This window comes from Triturus cristatus, chromosome 2_1 (assembly GCF_964204655.1).
Source record: "Triturus cristatus chromosome 2_1, aTriCri1.1, whole genome shotgun sequence".
Lineage (NCBI taxonomy): Eukaryota > Metazoa > Chordata > Amphibia > Caudata > Salamandridae > Triturus > Triturus cristatus.
Window position 1 is genome coordinate 83,344,784 of NC_140581.1, and position 15,783 is coordinate 83,360,566.

At 50.3% G+C, this 15,783-nt stretch overlaps 1 protein-coding gene across 2 annotated transcripts in view; it reads right to left on the minus strand.

The window, feature by feature from the left end:
• LOC146863792 (receptor-type tyrosine-protein phosphatase kappa-like) overlaps positions 1-15,783 on the minus strand; it is a 1,244,093-nt gene that overhangs the window by 634,225 nt on the left and 594,085 nt on the right. The gene's annotated exons all lie outside the window — the stretch shown is intronic.

Genomic DNA, 15,783 nt, shown 5'->3' on the forward strand with positions numbered 1-15,783 from the left:
CTTTCTCTGGCTCCACCCACTTACTCTATATGCTCCACCCACATCTTCCATTGGCACTGCCGAAAGTCAGATGTAATGCCAGATCTGAATTTCAGCAAGGGAGCCTTCCTCGTAGTAAGGTTTTGATAGGAGGTTCCCCCAAGTGGAATCAACAGCAATCCATGAGCGCCATGCGCTGTCTACAGCATCCGCTCCGCTACTGCCGTAGTGCTATAGATAACATGGGAGTCTCAGTTTTGCAGTCCCCTCAGATCTTGTACTAATGATGAGACTCCAGTCACTGTCTTGGTACCTACCTAGCTCCATTACAGAGAGACCAATCACAGACAGTCTGTATCTTATTAACTCACCATCTACTGTAGCCTGCTACATTTTTGTCACGCTTTCTCTGACTATTGTCAGTCTGTACCTTGTTACCTTGTCTCAAACTCAACCCAGCCTTTTATTACTTCTTTAGGGGGATGGCTGCCAGTGTCTCCAGTAAACTACCCTGGCCTGCAGCCATCATGTATCTATCTGCTTGAACTATGGACGCCAACAATTAGGCCGATCCAACACAGTACAGTAGTCTACTGAGGGTTTGCACTTGTCTGCCAGTTTTTAAATACAATTTATCAAGCTATATCTTGGTTACTGAAAAGAGCATGGCTAAGCTCACTGTGTGTTTGAGCTCAGGAGTGGACATCAGAAGCCGGTTTTTGGTCTACTCCTAAATAAAGCACCAGAAATGATATACTTCAACTATTACATGGCCATCCACAGCAACCAGATACATCTATGTCCACATCCATCGTATGTTTGATGCAGGCAATCTTCGCAGCTTATATAGACGGAGGCGAGCTATCATTTCTGATCATCAGCAGCATCACTCTTGGCGCATCGCAAGCTGGGGTTCCACTTCCAGCAAACTTTTCAGTAAAAAACCTGAGTACCGCCGGTGGCAGCTAGTACTAGGCGGCCACCGGCCAGGCAGTGCATCTCTTATCATTATCATTCAAATAAATCTTGTGTAGCGGAGCCGTCGGGCAGAAGCTACTACTAGTCTCCCACGAGGTGACGTGACCTGCTGACGACCGTCGACTCATGCCACCACCACGCTCCCCAAAAAAAAGTAGCGTTGGTTTGGCATGGGCCACTCGTGCTTCATTTGTGCCGGTGGTTGGCACTGGAACTCATTTTTGGGGATCTGGACTTTTTTTTACAATCAGATTCTCCGACCCAGAGTAAAAGAGAGAATAAGGTACAAAAGGAAGAAATAAGGAGTGAGAAAAACCTAGGAAAACACAGACATAAGAAGAAAGCAGGATGAAAAAGAACCTGTTGGTGTGAGAGAAAAAAAACGGAAGTTTGAGGTGGTGAAGAAGGAAGCGTGAGGTGGAGTCAAGACTGGCTAGCCCTGGTTTTAGGCATGTCTGGCTTTCGCAAGTACCGGCGACTGGCTCTTAAGAAAATCATTGGTGCTTGACACATATTTTCCCACAAACGAAGCAATGCAGCTATGCACAATACAACACATGTTGTGTCTTGTCTTAAGTTACTATTTGCGTCATTGCTTCACGCAGTAAAATATATGCAGAATACTTCTCTGCAAGTTTGCATTTTGGTGAGCTTTTTTGGGGACAGGAGCTTTGCAGAGGCGAACACTACTTCGTATTTTGTAATACAGATTTTCTGCAGAATCATTACTTTGGCCTTAAAAAGTATATATGTGACATAAACGGTCACAAAAGCCATGATTTTCAGGCGGACCTTCCAAAATGAAAGCTTGTAAACTACACAAATTTGTGAAGTTTTCCTTAACCTTTACAATTGTCACAAAAATACATACTTCACACACCCTGAGCAGGCACGAAAATGTACACAGGAGGTGTGCAATGCACACTAGAGGGCCACAATACTGTTTAAAGGAGCACAATCCACTTCACCTATGCAGAATGTATGGGCCAGGTACGCACTGAATCGCAGGCACACAATGAAGAGGTGAGGTACACAACGACAACTTCACAACAGCCTCCGCCACCCACCCAAGGCATATTATTGGCATCATGGCACGGCGGCTACGCTACTACTAGTTACTGAACTAAACTTCATCTGTACTGCAGCTCTGCTTGCTTAACTTTGTTAAGACTCGACCTACAGGTTCTGCTTCTTTCGTGGGGGGCCGGGCCGCCGAGACACACATGGACTGCACTGCCTTACTTAGGCTATTAACTGATTAGGCCTCGCCTCAGTGACTGTTAGGCCTGGCCTGCAGCCTGCCTGCCTCACCTGGTGCTGTTGTTGTCAGTATTGGCGCTCCTGCTGCCAGTCCTCACATCGTCGTTGGACAGTCGGGTGAGGTCGTGCTGGCTGGCACAGGCATTCCGACCTTGAACGGCCATTGGGGACTCGGTGGTGTCAAGAATTCCTGTCATGCGAGGGGAGGAAAACGGTAACCAGCGTAAACGGACTACACCTCCCAGGATGCTTAGCGGTTGAGAGGTTATGTAAACAGGAGAGCTGTTACATAACTCAAGGAAAACACGCCCTTATGTAAACAGGAGAGCTGTTACATAACTCAAGGGAAAACACGCCCTTATGTAAACAGGAGAGCTGTTACATAACTCAAGGGAAAACACGCCCTTATGTAAATAGGAGAGCTGTTACATAACTCAAGGAAAACACGCCCTATAAAGGGAGGAACCGGGAGGTACAACGCTGTCGGATATTGTGTTTACACCGACGTACCTGCTTCGTGAAGAGCAGTGTTCCGGAGTGGTGCTCCAGTAAGGCAAGAACGGAGGTAGGTCGAGTCGTTACTCCCTGGGCCGTGTCTTGCCCCATCGTCACCTGTGAAGGACCCGGAAGCTCTACCGGTCAACCATTGAGCTTCGCTTTTTGACTCGGCTGAGTCAAAGCGCAGTGGCGCTTTTGCTGGTTGGAGTCGTAACTCCCAGCCCGACCAGAGATACAGGGACTGCCAGCTGTAACGCACACCAGGAGGTTTTTGCCGCGTTACAGACTCGGAAGTCCACAGGATCGATCGAGCGGCTGCTCTCGGTTCAGTCTTCTTGCTTTTGATTGGGGTATCGGTGACGCATCACCAGGAGGTGACTCTGCGTCCCGGTGCAGTCTGAGGAAGAGGTTGAGCGGCTGCTCCCTTCAGGTAGAGACCCCGGCTGGGTGTTTCCCTGACTCCTCGATTCTCCCCAACACTCTTCGTGCCCCTCACAGCCTACCGATTGGCATTGTCGGCCATTTAATTTCTGCCCTCTGTTGGCATACGCCGGGATCGGCGTATATGCAGAGGACGGTTAGGACCATCCGTGCTGTGGGCTGGTAACGTACTTAGCCTGGAGGATTCCAGTGACTATAACTTTTGTTTATTCGTTGTATTGTTTTTGCCTTCATTAAAATAACTAACCCTTCACAAGTGGTTGCGTCCTCCTTATCGTGTCTGTTAAACGATCCTGAGACGTTCAGGGCATTACAGGTGGTGAGGTGCGGCAGTGCGGGTATGCTGGGGCGTGGCTGCGCGGAAATGCGCAATCTGAAAAAATCTACGCATGCTGCCTGCTCCCGCACAGCCCCAACCCCTGCAGAACCAAAATCGAGGCCAAAATTAGTGTCCCGCCCACTGGGCCGGCAGCACTGTGACTGAAGTTGAACTAAGGGCCGCGGCAGCTGTGGTGTTGGGCCTCAGGCCCACATTACTGTAGTAATGGACACAGACACCAGGAGGAATACCGTAGTAACTGGCCACGAGCACGTGCACCCGGGCCTTTTTATTAGCGGGGCCACGTCACTCGTGACACCCATGATGGATGGGTGTCGCGTGCAGTGTGTCCAGCCCTCGAGGGAGTGGCTGGGGTTACAGCTTCCTGTGAGACACTAGAGCGTGTCTCGCAGGACACTACATTCCTCCCCAACTTTATTGAAGGACAAACAAAGAGTCAAGTCCAACCTGTGGGGAAAAACACAGTTGATGAAATACCACAGGGTCCATCAGCTTCTCGAGTCAGGTGGCAGGACGACATCAGACGTGGGCTGGTGACCTTGGCTTGCAGCAGAACCTTCTCCGCGGGCACTCGTAATTTAACCTGAGGGACTCAGGGCACGACCGCTGGCTTGGAGGCGTCCACTGCATACCGTCCGTTTGCTGACAATGACGTGTCTTGCATGGCCTCCTCTTGGCTGACGTCGGTGATGGTCTGTGGTGAGATCTACTAGTTTTTTTTGGTGGTCTGCGTCATGACCATGGACGGGGTCTAACGTGAGAGTTCACGGAGGTGTTGCTGGACCGACTGTCCCTGTGGAACACTTGGCTGTGACCGGTACCCTGTCGGTGGGGCAATGTCTCTTCTCGATCTCCCGCCTGGGGAGGCCCGTCGTCGGGGTTGCTGCGGGACTGTAGGAAGGCTGCGCTGGAGCCGTTGCTTGTGTGCCGTCTGGGGGCAGCTGCAGGACCGCCGAGGAGCCGTTGCTTGGTCGCACGCACAACCTTCACGGGTGGAGGAGTGTTGGTCAAGACTTGCACTCGCTGTCGCTGCTCCGGTGTAGGCCAGGTTCACAGGTGGTTTGGGGTTCCCTTTAGTCGGCTTGTGTGGCAACGGTTTCAGACTCCAGTCCATCGGTACTCATGGAGTGGTGCTTGACGCATGTGTTGATGGCTGGCGTGGTGATGGCTGCCAGCCACGTGGTGAGTCGGAATTGCAGGTGGTGGTGGCTTGCTGAGAGAGTTCGGACGTCAGGATGGACCTGGGCAGCCACGTGCCTCCGCCATGCTGATGTTGAGTGTCCATGGCGGCTTAACACGTAGAGTGTGTTGATCCTCTCTTGCCTGGCTTGGGGGCCACTGCCGACTCCCTCATGAGGCGGTGTGAGGACGGACACTCAGGGCAGATCTTCACCCCTGGCATCTGCGGACAGGAGCAGGGATGCCACTTGACTTGGACAGCTGACGCTTGGGGAGTGGCCGTTCACCTGAAGACGCGTTGTGGAGAGACGCGGTTTGCGACTGCTGCGGCTTACGTTCGGTTCTCCTGTGAGGCTGTGTCCAGGGACGGTGGTCCGCCTTGGTGGCTGTCCGATGTGTCAGGGTGAGCTCTTGGCTTGCTGTGAGTCCCCGGTCTTCTCCTTTTTCCGGTCTATTCAGTCTACCTGTGTCTTCCGGTTTTTCAGGGTGACAGGGCTGTCACTCTTCTTTCTTCGAGGGCGTTGCGCTTGGACCTCGAGGCGGCGCTGTCATGGCGCCGGCTTCTGCCTTCGATCCGGCGCGCTCCTTGCTTGCTGGGCGACGTGACGTCCATTCACGTGTCGCTGGCGTTGGAGCGCCTGTTGCTGTGGCGGCCGGCCACGTGGAGTGTGCGACTCCTTCTTTGCCTGTTGTGGGTCACCGCCGACTCCATCTTGAGGCTGTGTTGAGGAGGACACTGTGTCACGGACACTGTGACGCTTTCTGGCCGCTGCAGGTGCGACACCTCTCTTGCCTGTTGTGGGTCACCGCCGACTCCATCTTGAGGCTGTGTTGAGGAGGACACTGTGTCGCGGACACTGTGTCACTTTTGGGCCGCTGCGGGTGCGACTCCTCTCTTGCCTGTTGTGGGTCACCGCCGACTCCATCTTGAGGCTGTGTTGAGGAGGACCCTGTATTGCTTTTCGGCCCTCTGCGGGGCTTCGCTGGTGCAGTGGGGACATGGTCGCTCTCTGTGCTGCGCTCAGCTGTGTTTCGTTGCGGAGATGCTTCTATCTCCCGGGCGCCTGCCCGTGTTGTCGGATTCACTGGTGTGGTCTTCTGCGCGCTTTAGACCACGTGCGCTCTGTCTTCGCCTTGGGCGCTCCCTTCTGGCACCTGGCGTGCCTGTCCTTCCTCCATGCGGTGGTGGTTGTTCACCGCCAGGGGCGTGTGCCGCTCTCGTCTGGCACAGGCTGTGCCTGAGTTGTAGCTTGCGATTGTGTTGGTTCACCATCAGGGAGCAAGTGATGCGATCTCCTCTCTGGCGGTGGCGTTGGGCAGCCACTGTCGGTGTATGCTTCGCGCCAGTCTTTCTTGTGCTGGCTGTGCTTTGCAGCCTCAGTTCTCCTTGAGCGAGGAAGGTGCTGAGCTGTAGATGTCCCTGTCCTCACCCGTCGGTTTAGGTGAGGTTGGGTACTCTCCTCTTGGCATGCTTCCTTTCTTCTTCCTGAGTGCTGCGCTCTCAGGCTGTGCTGTTTCAGGCCTTTGGGCTCCCTGTTGTGGCTGGGCTTCCAGTCTTGCTAGTAGGGTCTTGGGTCGCAGTGGTCTTGGTTGAGGTGGAGTCAGGCATCCACCAGTGGTGCGCGTTTGGCGCCAGGTTTCCTTGTGTGTCAGGGTATGGCAGTTACCAGGAAACTTTGCTGTGTGGATGCGGTGGTAGGCGGCAGAAGCTGTTGTGAGTTGTGTTGTTGGGCGCCGTGGTTATGCGTGCCTCCCCTTTTATTAGGATGCCCCCAGCAGTCGCTTCCTGCCGGCCAAGCCACAGCGACTCTTTTACTGGGGCAGTGTGTTGACGTCGCCGGACCTGTTGCAGGCCACTCAGCATGAGCTGCGTCTGGTGAGGTCGTGGGGTTGCATCTTGAGTGTGGTGAAGGCAGCGCGTGTAGCAGTTTTCCACACTAACGTAGGTCAGTAGTGGGGAGTGTGGCCGCTCTTGTTCCTGCCTGCGGGCTGCCAACTCTTTAGTGATCCTGACCCCGAGGGCCTCTCAGAAATGCCAGCTTCTGTGGTATGCTTCCTATTTCTTAGCTGTTGTAGTGGCAGTAGGTGATTGTCAGGGGGGGCAGGGCTTTCTGTGCTACCACCCCGGTTTTGGCAGTGACAGTCTCAGTCAAGGCATGTGCTTGTCTCCTGGGCCATGGCTGACATGCGGGACAGTGGGCAGATGCTAGGTGGCACTGCAGGCCGTTATGGCTGTCTTGGGTACTTTCCTGGCAGGACGGCGTCTCCTACATTAGTGGAGATGCGGCCAACAGTCCTCTTTGCAAGCTCAGTTCCGGACAGGGCTGCTGCACGCAGAGGTTTGTGGTGTGCAGGTGATGTGGCTGTACAGCCACCAGGTGGCGCTGCAGTGCTGGCTCTTCACCGGTGTCTTTACGGCCTGGGCAGCTTTGGAGCCACAGCAGCTGCTTTCTACTGCGGGCAGTGTTGTGCGGCGCGTGTGCCGGTGCATCGGTCAGCCGGGCTGCATCGGGGGAAGACTCCTTTCTTTGTTTCCTTTTCCTTATCGGCGGCAGTCTTTCAGCAGCCACGGAGTACGCTGGGGCAGAGGATGCAACCTGGGGCTCGCGGCGCGGGCAAAATGGACGCTAGGTGGCGCTGCAGCCACCGCTTGTGTCAGGCCGGCTGACGGTCCGTAGAGCGCCTCGCATGAGTTGCGGTTGGGGTCGCGGCAGCTCTCCCTTCTTGCTGCGTGCTGCACAGAGTCTTCAACAGGAGGATGCATCCATCTCCCATACCTCCCCTGGGTGCAGCAAGACTACAGGCACCAGCTCCTCCCAAACCTGCGCTCTGACCAGCAGGAGCTGCCAAGGTACTGAAGTCAGTCTTCGTCGTCAAAAGAGCACCTCTGGCGGGCCTCTCACTGGCGTTCCAACAGGTGGGTGCGAGTGGAGGCGCGAGGCATGACAGGCGCTGTGTCACGACAAGGCCGGGTCGTAGGCTCTATCCAGGCATAGTGCGAGGGTCGCAGGGGCCTCAGCAACAGAGCCTAGCAGTGCCGCAGTTCGTTCGCGGGAGAGGCGGGGTTTGCCTTCGTAGCTCCGACAAACACCTCTTCTCACTACCCGAGTTTGGCTGCCACATATGGGTTAGATCGTGCTGGTGCTTACTGTGGGTGTCGCCGCAGGCCGGACGCGCTTTCCCTGCCGGAGGGGCTTCGTCCTTCTCTGCCGGCTCCAATCGCGCTCATTGCTGATACCTCCGTTTTGGCTGGACGTGCTGGCAGTGGCTGCGGGGTCACTCAGTAGTCTAGCAGCACCTCCCCCTTCCTCTCTCAGGCCCAAATGTGAGTAGGCCGGCAGCGGTAGGTTCATGTCGTACAGGCCCACCAGTGCAGGTGCCTCGGGCTACCGATCGTCTCGGGGCACAAACGGGAAGCAGAAGGTGCACACGCGGGGTCAGACCCGCTCGCCGCCAGTGTGGTGTTGGGCCTCAGGCCCACATTACTGTAGTAATGGACACAGACACCAGGAGGAATACCGTAGTAACTGGCCACGAGCACGTGCACCCGGGCCTTTTTATTAGCGGGGCCACGTCACTCGTGACACCCGTGATGGATGGGTGTCGGGTGCAGTGTGTCCAGCCCTCGAGGGAGTGGCTGGGGTTACAGCTTCCTGTGAGACACTAGAGCGTGTCTCGCAGGACACTACAGCATCCACGCCATCAAAAAGATTGAGATTCATTCATGAATCTCCATTCTCTTCTTGGCTCAGCCAGGGCAGGCCACTAATTACATAAACCCTTTAGCACTTCATGCCCAGTATAAGTGCATCACAACCCCCTGTCAGAATCACCGACTTACTGCACCATAACTTTAGCTTTGCCCACTGGTGAATTAGGGAAAGAAAACAATCGCTGCCAGGCACACCGTGGATACTGCCAGTCAGACGGGCACTGCTGTAACGCACACAGTGGCAACTACTGAAGTTACACAAGCTGTTGCTGTGTGGATACAAGGAATGGAAACCCAGGTTTACGTCCCCGTCACTAGCATCTCCCCTAGCGCTGCCCACCCTCACAGCCTCTTCTAAGCACAGAGTGATGCAGCCTCTGCACATCATTGCACTTCGAGGGGGGCAGCTTGTGTTTTCAATAGAAGAATACCTGAAAGGCATGCAGCACAATCCAAGATGCTTTGTCGAAACGGGTTCCTGTAATGTCAGAATTTGGTGGTCACTTTGTCTCTGCCCGGTTTGCAGGGGCACGAGGTAGCGCACCGCGAAATACATAAAGCAATATAAAAGACAATAACACAAAAACTTTATTTTGCTGCTGTCTAAAGGTGATTGACATCCGATAATGAGGAGTTCCTTTAAGAAACCTATCGGAGTTTTGGAGAGGTAGTTACGTATCAGGTTAGTTTAGCTGGAAGGCTGTTTGAAAGTGGCACAGTCAGTCGCTAGTAGTACGAGTCCCTCTGAACGGCTCAGAGGACTCGGGAAACGTCAGCCAGCTGTTAATGTAATGCCTCTAAACAGCTGACGAGATAGAGTAGTCCCTCACACGCAGACGGGTGCATTTGAAAGACAGATGCGGCTGGGGTAGTGTCGGTCGGTGCTAGGCAGTGACTTAAATGCCAGTAAAGCTGGGGCAGTGTCAGTGGCATGTGAAACTGTCTCTTGGGAAAAGTGGTGCCTTTGGATAGTCAGTCCCATGGCAAGCGAGTGCTTATGTGGGAAAAGTTAGTCACGTGCCAGCCAAGTTCCTCTGTAATTAAAGTCGGAACTCGGAAGGATTGGAGCAGAGTAAGTCACTTGGCAGATAAGTTATTCAAAAAGGCTTTCGGGGCTGGGGAGAGTCCATCACACACGAGGCCGCACCTGGCATGTGGCCGACACTTCCAATCCCATCATGTTTTAGAGACAGGGGCTTCTCTCCGCACATCAGGTAGCACTTCCAGTTCTAATCCTAGGCTATTTACAGGCACTAATCAATGGAGAATTAGCGCCTCGGCATTATGTGCATCCTTCAGAAATAATTAATATCAAAAATAAAAAAATCAATTACGTGCAGCAATGCATGTAGACCCGGCCCTGAAAATTAAGTGCCGGTGCTGAGCACCAGAAAGCACCGGCACAAATTAAGCACTGGCCCCTCGTGAATGCCAGCTGTAGATGGCTCGCCCATCTCCGACTCACGGGCGGTTTGTGCACTGCTGCCTGCTGGTGACAGCTCTCTGCCACCACTCCTCAAACACTGCCTTCACAAAGCACCCCATCCCCCGGGTCCGTGCTGCAAGGGGTTACGGGTGTATTTAGGAACATTGCTATATACTAGCAGCATTAGATGCCCCAGAACCATTCTTCCTCCAGTGCCCCTTAGTGAGGCCCCCGCTACTGACCCCACTGCACCACCAGACTGACGATGCCATAATACATGTCTGTTACTTGCTTCCATCACATGCATTACTCTGTTCTCCGCCAGTGTATCCAAAGTCTATGCACAAAGCGCTGAGAGGCCATTCATTAGCTGTCATAATTGGCGCTACACAATGCAATACAATAAATGTATATACCCACTGTATCATGCCACGAATCCACGGTGCTGTCAGAAGGGCAGTAGCTTTATCTGTTATTTCTGTTTTAGACCTAAGGGTGCTTCCTACATGGAGCCCGAGCTGCCGCTCAAAGGTTTAGTGATGCCTTTAAAGATTTCTTTACACATTCGGCACAAACAGCTATGGTAACTGCAGAAAACGCATGCAGCCATCACGCGGAACCTCACATGAAACAAGTCTTTGCTCATCCGGAGGGTTCCTTCAAATAGTGAAAGTCTCTCCTCTGCACTGTGACGTCCCCTCACCGGCAGCCCCGCTGCGGTGCACCCCAGAGTGCGACCAGAGTGCACCCAAAAACCATTGACACAAAGCTGCGACTCACTCAACGGGCATCCTCGGACACACCGTGCCCCCCTGCGCAGGGCTGGCCGGGGCTGTGCAGGCAGCTCCACCGGGTCTCGGAGCCCGCAGACCCGGCATGGGGGGAGGGCTGAGGCAGGGAGCTGGGCCAGCCTAGCCTTGGGGAGATGCACTAGCAGCTGCAGCAGGCTGCCAGGCGCCCGCCTTCGCAGCGGAGAGCTTATACAGCCGATTGCACTTGGAGCAGAAATGTGACTGATGGCACATGTGGCCTTGAACCCAGCCCCGTCTCTTCAGGTGGAGCAATGATAGCAAGGAGAGTGTGTGGGCAAATCACAGGTGCCCGGCTCACCTGAGCCCGGCACCGGCTCCCTCCACCTCTCCCCGCAACTTACCGGGGACAGGAAGCCGAGTGCTGCTCAGCAGTGTTTAAGGCTGAATTATTCATGCCCTCCAAAGTTAACCCTTCTAATCGCCTATTAGATCGGCCAATTTGTCTTACAAAGACATATAGTTCGATAGATTAATAACTCTCACCGTATCCGCCCCCTTTGCAATACAAAAACAAGCGCGCATGTCTCACACTGACGAGGAAAGGAGGGGGTAGCAGGGAGAGGGGAGAGAGGAGGGGGCCTGCGCCTGTTTCCCTTGCTGGAGCGAGCAGGAACCATATGGTTTCAAAGCTCGCTCCCGCAAGGGAATCGCCAAACGTGCACACGTTGCCATTGAAAGCAATGCAACACGTGCACGTTTTTGGGGCCAAAACTGAATCGATTACAAGAGGTCTTTTTACTATGTAGCGCATGCGTGCTGCGTAGGCGAGACCTAAAAAGTATTTGGGTACGGGAAATAGTACTTTAAAGAAATCTTTAGCGCACTCTTACAAACCTTTCTGAATATGTCCCTATATTTTGCACTTAAATACGAATGGGTCTGCTATACAACTAAAGAAGAGATATAAGCTTTACGATGCATAACACAAATGTCCCTATATATATACGATTTGCGCGACCTGCAGGATCTCTTCAGGATTTTGGTTTATATATATATATATATCTATATATGATCAGAATCTAGTATGCCGCGTCAATTCCAGGAATGAGAAGACAGCACACCAGGAAACCGCACAAAAACTTTATTGTGCACTAGCTTTAGAAGGACGACGCGTTTCGGCGTTTGCCTTTGTCAAGTAACTTCCGACATGCCAATCAGCCATAGAAATACACGTGCAAGGTTCATTAACATGGAAAAAATACTTCAAGATTGCGCTACATCGTAAACGCTATGTAAGATAATTATAATACATTCATTCTATGATAACACGAACGAAAGGTGGATGCGGTTGCATAAAAATAAAATTACAATTTACTTGAAGAAGCATGCTGTGTAAATGCGTGATTATGTTAGCTAATCGTAGTATTGTTTGAGGCAATAAAGTTGGATTTAATACGAACGCAAGTAATGACTACTAATTATATACATCGTAATTCATAAATTCCTCTACACAATAGCGTCATTTAGAATACGAACAATTAATTGAATTTAGGCTGAAATAGCCATACGGATAATCCAGAAAGCTCAAAATTACACTAGAAGGCACAAACTGTACGGACCGAATACTGACACATTCATGGTTATACTCAATCAAATGATACGGTAAATGCAATTGCATGAGCCACGAAATCCTATTTTGGGGGGCATGCTATTTGGATGGGTGTTCAATCCTCATGTTAAATGAACATAGTGTTGTGGAATTTATTATGACTTAATAAAGTTGGACTCGATATCTATACATCCATAATGGCTGCCCATTATTTTCAACGTTGTAAAACATCACTCTGCACAATTGTGCCGATTGAAAAGTAAATTATCAATTCAATGTAGGCTAAAGTAGCCATAATTTTGATCTAAAGTGACATTCATTTCAATTATAATCACATAGGACCCTAAGATCATAGTTATTACGCTTATGTGTTTAGTAACGGGCAGATAGTACTGACAGTAGATGCTAATATTGTCAATAATGTTCTAATAGATCAATGATAGAGCTTCCCTATATTAATCTAAGTGGGTGACTGGCAAATTACGGAAGTATCCATCACTAAATGCTGGACAGGAAGGAGTGGTGGGTTAGTGATATATGTGATGAAAATACGTGAAAGAGGAAGGGTAAAGGGGAGTAACTGGGATGAAAAGTAGGAAGTCCGGAAGGAGTTCCAAAAGGAGCATCCACAATTGTGGTAAACGCCTATGTAATATCCCAATTGGGAAATGTAATATCATCCTCAGTACACCTATGTCCCGATCTTGTTTAAAAGTGAGTATAAAAACAATTGTGAAAATAAATTTGAAAATAACATAAAATCCCAACTGCAGATTGGGAGTATTCATATTACTATAGAGACCATATAGTAATTATACTACTTTTGATACCATAATATTGTTGACTACAAGCCTATGTGAGTTGCAAGTTCCTCCCCACTATTGAGTCCTTTAGGTATTTTGCAATCCAGATCTATAATAAATCTGGACTCCAGTACTCTTAAATTTTTCTCTCGATCCCCTCCTCGAATATGTTTGGGAATTCTCTCTACTCCAAAGAATTGCAAACTACTGTTGTCACTGTTGTGGAATTCAGAATAATGGTGTGCTACTGGATAGTTATGGTCACAGTTGGCAATGGCACGTAAATGCTGCAAGATTCTTAGTTTTAGTGGTAATTTGGTACTGCCTACATACCGGAGGCCGCAAGGGCACTCAAGTATGTAGACAGTAAAGTCACTGTTGCAGTTGATCTGATGTTTTATTGGACGTTTTTGTTTAGTGCCTATGCTATATTCTTTGCAGTTTATGCCATTGCGATCCGCCTTGCACATCCCACAGGTGGTGAAACCATTGGGCATTGTCAGCCACTGTGGTTGAGTAACCTCTTCGCGGTAGCTATGGACCAATTTGTCCTTGAGTGACCTAGCCTTTCTGTATGTTATTTGTGGTCTGGTTCCTATGGAATCCCCAATGATGGGGTCTGCTATGAGTAGATTCCAGTGTTTCCTCATGATTCTGTTCAATGTCCATGCTCCCCTGCTGAATTGTGTTATCATTCTTGGCATGCTAGACTGATTACTGTCATTGTTGGTTCTCTTGGTGGTACTTCTATAGGGCTTAACCTCTTCAGCGCTGCGCGGATTCCCGCGCAGTGCTGAAAGATTTGAGCGCGGGCGGGGCCATGACGGAACGGTTCCGTCATAAGCACAGCCCAACCGGCGTGCATGACGGAACCGTTCCGTCATCGGCATCGAAGAGGTTAAAGAGTATGTCATGTTGTTTCAAATCTTTAACTTTACTTTGGGCTCTCTCTAGGGTTTCCTCTTTGTATCCTCTTGTTCTAAAGCGTGTTAGCATATTATGTTGCTCTTCCACAAAGTCACTGTTTGTGCTACAAGCACGGCGTGCTCTCAGCAGCTCCCCATAGGGTATGCTTTGTTTCAGGGGGACTGGATGATGACTCGCAGCGTGCAACAATGTGTTGCCGGCGGTCTGTTTTCGGAATAGACGTGTTGTGATGTTTTTTTCTTTAATTTCAACTGCAATATCCAAGAATTCGCAGTAGGTTGTACTGATCTTGTGAGTAAATTGCAAGTTTAAGTCATTGGTCCCCAACTGGTCAATAAATTCATGAGCTAGATTTTGTGGGCCATTCCAGATCAGGAATAGATCGTCTATATACCTGATCCATACAAGTATGTGATCGGTATACGTTTTTGATTCATCTGTCCACACTATTTGTTCCTCCCACCAACCTAGGAAAAGGTTCGCTGGGCTGGGGGCAAAACAAGTACCCATCGCGGTACCCGACCGCTGACGATACACTGATTTTTCAAAGAGAAAGATGTTATTTTGGAGACAGAATAACATCATAGTCTCTAGCATTGTCTCTTGGTTATGTCTTCCTCTTTCATCCTTATCTTCTCTTTTATCTTCTTGCGGACTCCCTTCTGGCTTGTCCTTTTTCCTTTCCTTCCCTCCCTCCTCTGCTTTCATCCTTATCCTTCTTCCTTTTTTGTTTTCTATTTCCAAACCTTTCCCTTTTTCTACTTTTCCAATTTTCCTTCGGTCTGTCCTTTTCAAGGCTACCATTTCCCATTGTGGGAGAAACATCATAGACAGCTACTTTAGGAGCTATGTCATAATGAATATGCAGATTGATTGCCAATACATGGCGTTATTATTTGATCAGTTCTATAATTGCTTACCGATCCGCTGTTTTATGCATATAAGCTGTCTCGTATCTACGAGACCCTCGTAACCACTAGACCATAGGGACTAGTAACGCTGTATTTTTTACTGTTGACGTGATACCCCCATACCCTATATAGGATTACAGGTATTATGTCTGATATCTATATTATATGGTAACTGTTTGCTGTCTGTGACCTTATTTGGAAAGGTTTAAAATGTATTTAATCAATTCGGTGTCATGATTACACCATTTAAAGATGGCCACCCCATTGAAATGTAATAGAGAGGGCTGTGCTGCCGTCATCGATTTTGTTGTAACGAGTATGACGTGAATGTATTTAACGTTTGCGCGCGGCGTTTGCAATGAGACACTGATGAAGGAAACTCTGAAACGCGTCTGTCTTGCTCTTCGATTCATCTGCTAAATTAAAGAAGAACCGATACGTAACCCCTCCTGTGAGTGCTTGACTCTGTTGAAAAACAAGTGAGTTGGGAAGCTGAATATTTAACGTGGGGCGCCGCCACGAAATAGCACCCGCCGGCGAGTGACCTGACTTGTCGGTGCGAACTTGGGAGCGTCACTACTGGCGGTCGCCAGTACATAGTTATAGTTAGGACCGTGTTTCCATAGGAAATCCGCAACATTCTATTTGGAATAACTTTGGCGCCGGTTGACGAATCCTCGCAAAATTTTCAACATAGGTGGGGCGCTCCCATCCACTCCTACCCTGAAAGTCTTGGGGTGATTCGTCAAGTGGGGGCCGAGTAAAAAGGGGAGTCCCAAAACACGTTTTCCCCATGCAATTTTCCATAGGGACCTTTAGTCCAAGGTACAGCCTGAATGGCTGAAAAAATTACTTTAAATTTGGCAGAGAGGTAGTCCTCAGGTCAGGGAAGTGCCTTTTGCAGGTCTGGTGTCAATCTGTTCAGTAGTTCCTGAGAAAATCAAAAGTAAAATCATATATATATGTGG